Raw genomic sequence first — 4900 nt, 5'->3', positions numbered from 1 at the left:
GGGCAATATTGTTGGCCATCTTATTTCCTGTAAATGAATGAGAGCTATTTTTTTTTGGTGACACTGCACTAAAAAGTTATTTAGCCTTTGTAAAGCTGTTTTGAGACAAATCATACACAAATCAGAACACATTTAAAAACGGAAATCCCAAACCACATTTGAAGGCAGCACTCCTTAGAGGTGACTCTGTAACAAGCAGGTGAACAAATCAGAAATTATGGGGTGCTTCAAAGTAGTTTTGTCTACACCTTTTTATATGTGGAGACAGGATGCAGAAATACTTAAGGGATCTTTCCAGAGTGTGTTAAAATACACAAAATTACCTCATTACCAAAAGAACAGGCTTTGGGTAAAACTAAACCAGTATTTGCAAGATGCTGAGAACTGGGGGTAGCTCCACTCAGAGGAGCTGAGAGGGGGAGGAGGAGAAGCTGAAGTTACATTTATATAAGGAAGAGCCAGATAAAGCCAAGAGTATTGGCACTTTCAGCTGTCTACTAAGTGAACAAGAGCACAGTTAATGTCAAAATGCATGGGACAGGGTAAAAAAAAATCATTCAGCTTTACTGAACCAAGAAATTAAACTTTATACCTTGAGGGTCATTGAAAGTTCAGATATGTGCCTTTTTTTGAGTATTTTTTTTTCTTTTCAGTTGTAAAACTTAAAACAGAGATCTAAAAATAATAGATTATTAAATTCTTGAGTGCCCAAATGTGCTGCAGGTGTTACCCTGAAAGCTGGAAGAAGGGTTGGCCACATGGGACAGCTTTCAGGCTGTCTGGCTGCTCTCACAAAAGAGTGTACCAGGAGTCCCCAGTCACTTTGAAAGAACAGTAAAAACGACTCATTTAGAGCCATGTTTAAATATTAAACCTGCTAAGTTTTACACATCTTTGCACTAGAGTTGTTTTCTACCTTAGAAAATCCAGCCTGCTTCTCAGGAAGTTATCATCTCCTGCAGACCCTTGGAGTTGTGAGGGTGCAAAGCTGAAATGTGGAAGTGGGGGATTTTCTTCTGTACGTTCTCCTCCTGCAAAACTGATTTCCAGACGCTCACCTTGCTAAACTTTGCCCCCCGTGGCATTGCTGCCTCTTCCCTTAGGGATACACTGAAATGAAAGAGGCTCGTAGACTCAGCAGGTTCTTGTCTGCACGCCACAAAAAGCATTAAGGTGCTGTTGAATTGCCAGTTTGTGTCCAGATACCCACTGCCTTTGCAGTCACACAGGAAAACAACTCTGCAGAATGGAAAACAAACTAAAAACAACCAAACAGAACAGCCAAACAGCTTCCACCTGCACTGATCAATGCCTTTATTTTAAGGTCTCCAGATAGCATCAGATTGGCTTAATGCCTGTGTGGCCGGCTGTTTATTTTAGGATGGTGCTAGAACCCGATGAGAAAATGATCTGAGGATTGTGCAAGGTCCCTCTCCTGCAGAGCAGCTTGTGGTGCATTGTGCAAGCTCAGACACCCTCGCTCCTCCTTCAGGCACGCAGTTGCTCAGGCTGCAATTCCTCGAACGCTGCGCTGCAACAGCTTCTGCAAAATAAGCAAAACTGGCGAATTCCCAGCTAGTTGTCATCACTAACCAGAACAGGGCGAAGTTAAAGCTGTGTTGTCCAGAAAAAAAAAAAAAAAAACTTTTCCTAAGCAGAATGGTTGCATTTAGTCCTGAACCTGGGAAGAGTGCCTTCCTCACTTGCCAGCTTCCTTCTTCCCTCCTCATTGTTAGGAGCTAGAGGCAGAGTCCAGGGCCCTTTTCCCAGCTGTCACAGCCTTTCCTTGGCGAGGACCTGGAGGGCATCAGCAGGTATATGCTATGCTGTTAAGACGTGAGGCAGATTTACACAGATGCAGGTTTTTTCAGGGCTCGTGTAACTGCCCCTGCTTTCCCACTAATGCTAAAGCAAGTGGCAGTCCGCTGGGGTTGGAGATGATGGCTTATTTTACAGATTCCAGCAGGTTAGTAGTGGTTTAGCTTTGCCCACACCACATCGTATCTTCCCTTGGGAGGATGGCCTAAGGTGAGCACCAGCCGGCTGTGCCTGGGCTGCCTCTGCCTCCCTGAAAAGGTCTGGGGGAGCAGGGAAGGGAAAGGAGCCTCCCGTGTTCAGAGGGTGACCTCCTCACTCAGCAGCACATCACACTGGGGCACACAGGCAGGTCTGACTGATGCCGCCTCCTTCCTAAGGATGGGATACCCCAGAAGAGACAGGGGACAACAGAAATACCACATCACTCCCATGCAGGCCCGTGTCCTGCTGTGACAGACCCACCCGGGGGGGCCTGGTGGGGCAGTCGGGGTCTTTGCAGCAGCTGAGGAGAACGTTTTTCACAGCGCAGTGGTGGCAGTGCTGGAGCAGGGCCCCTGAGAGGCTGTGCAGCCTCCAGCCCCGGGGGCCTGCAGCACAGAAAGGACAAGGCCCTGAGCACCCTGGGGAGCCCTGCTTTCGGCAGGGCTTGGGCTGGAGACCTCCAGGAGGCTGCCAGCCTGAATCTCCCCAGGAGCTGATGGAAAATACAGTCCGTCCCTGGGTTTCAAAGTACAGCTTGGGGGCTGGTGTGTGCTTGTGCCCAAAGCTCCTGAATTCGGCAGAAAAACTGCCTCTGGTTTCAATGGCTTGTATTTCAGGTCATACATGACCTGCCAGTGTATTTATTATTCAGTGAATTATTTCATTGAATTATTGACAGATTGGTTCACTGGGCACGAAGTGGCTTTAAGCCAGCTCTGTACACACAGTGGCCACTTGGACTTCCTATGTTTGTGTTTTTCTTTACAGAGGTTTCTGGGTTCAGCAGGTCTATCTCTTCCTTTCTCACAGCAAGATCCTTTGCTCGTACGTAAAGGGGCAATCGTTGCACAACCTTTCTGTGGAAATGAGTGTTTGAGGAGGCCTTGGCCAGATTACACAATCCTTCTTTGTCAAGTCTCCTGAAACACTTGTCTGCTGATGGCTCATGTGAGGGCCAGGGCATGAGTCATGGTGTGACCATCTTGACTAACCAGGGGAAGCCGCAGATCACCAGTCTGCACGGCTTCCTCTTCACCTGGTCTGCAGCACGAGAACGAAAGCAAATGGACAAAATCCCACAGAGTGTTTAAGAGTGCTCATTTCATTCCCACATGTGACATTTTTTCCTCACCAGCTGAAATGACTGACACCAGCAGAAAGTGGTGCAGGAGCCCAGGAACCACCATCTGGGGCAGGGGCATGCTGATGGGGACTTGGGTCATTCCCACAGTCACCGAAACAGCAGCAAGTTTGTTCAGACGAGCTGCTTCTGCCTGACTCCTGTGCAAGCAGAGCCTGATCCCCACCACGGAGCTGTGAGCCCAGCGGTGGCAGCAGTCCCTGTCCTGGAGCTGCTGGTCCTCCAGGATCTCGCCACTCAGGTCATTTCCCAGCTTGTGTCCCCTGGCAAGGGATGGCCGTGGCAGGACTCTGGAGGAACCAGGTCTCGCCTCCACCACGGGGGTGTGTTCCTAGCAAAGTCTTTGCAGGTGGGTTGCAAAGGGTGATCAACCAGGCCGGGTCCCGTGGCCTCTGAGAGCCCCTCTGAGCCCAGCAGGGGTGTTCCTTCCAGGCAGCTCGCTGCCAGATGCAGTAACTCGTGTTAAAGCAACTGATCCCGTGAGTTCAGGGAAGGGGGAAGGATGCATGGAAACCTTTGGACATCAAATCAGCTCTTTGCAGCTGTAACACCTGTAAAGAAAGTTTTGCATGTGCAATTTGAAAACCTTTTTATAATCCTTTATTTTTTTTATTATTACTATTATTTTCTCCCTCCACACCAATTTGTCTGACACTCCTTGTGTTTTGAAAGCTGTGAACTCCTGGTCTGATTCTGGGACTAGATTTTGGTATGTTTTAGTCTGAGCCTGTTTGGCTCACAATGATTTAGCACCGGCAGGGTTCCCATGCTCTGCTGGCCAGCCATGTAACCGGTGATGTCCCCTCGCCCCAGGGCCAGCGGCTGACTCAGCCTTCCCAGGGCAGCGCCAGGTGCCAGAGCTCCTCACTGCACAACTCTGTTACTTGACCTGGTCTGGTGCAAAGTCCAGTTGCTCCCCAGAAATGCCCAGTAGATCAGTCCCAGCTTCCTTCCTTGCACATTTCTACTTCAGCCTCATTCCCATCAGATTATTTTAGGCTCATTAACTGTGAATGTTTCAGTATAAATATAACCTGATCAGACCAAGCTCTTCGGCAGATGTGTACATCTTTGCTCCTGGGACTTAAATAACTTGTAGCAGAGGACAGCGAGAAAGGCATGGCATAATTCATTAGTTGATATAACTCATTCTGTCTTGGCTGATTTGCACATCTTCCGGCTTTGAATGCAAATCTTTGCATGAGTTTTGTGCCTGGCTGTGCCCTGTGAAAACCAGACCTTTCTCTAGGTCAATGTTATCACTCACACCTCACCTTGTAAGCTTGTGTTCCACTCGTTGGGTGAACGCGTGGTTGTTTGTGACACCAGGGGCCTGCTGCTTGGTGCAGGACCTCTGTGGCACAATGAATCCCCCAGACCCGTGGACCCGGCCCGGTGCGATACCCATGGTGGTTGGAAGTGAGGTGGGGACGTGGCTTGGAGTCCTACCAAGGGGGCTGGAGGTGGTCAGGCAGCTCATCCCAGCCCTGGTTTGGTGGGAAAGGAGGTGAGAGGTGGTGGTGGTCATCTTTGGGAGAGTGGGTGCAATGGAAAAGAGGGGCTGTAAGTAATGCTGCCAGAGGTCAGAGCTTTCTGCTGCCACCAGAGGCAGGAACCCTACTGGGGATGGTGCTGGTCAAAGCCAGGCTGGTCCATGGGCCTGTGGGTGGGCCTGTCTGCAGGGCCCATGGCCAGGCAGGGCCAAGCTGTGGGGAGCTGGAACCTGTCCCTGCTGTGGCC

Source organism: Oxyura jamaicensis, chromosome 5, assembly GCF_011077185.1.
Source record: "Oxyura jamaicensis isolate SHBP4307 breed ruddy duck chromosome 5, BPBGC_Ojam_1.0, whole genome shotgun sequence".
In the NCBI taxonomy this organism is placed as follows: Eukaryota; Metazoa; Chordata; class Aves; order Anseriformes; family Anatidae; genus Oxyura; species Oxyura jamaicensis.
This window is presented reverse-complemented; position numbering follows the sequence as displayed.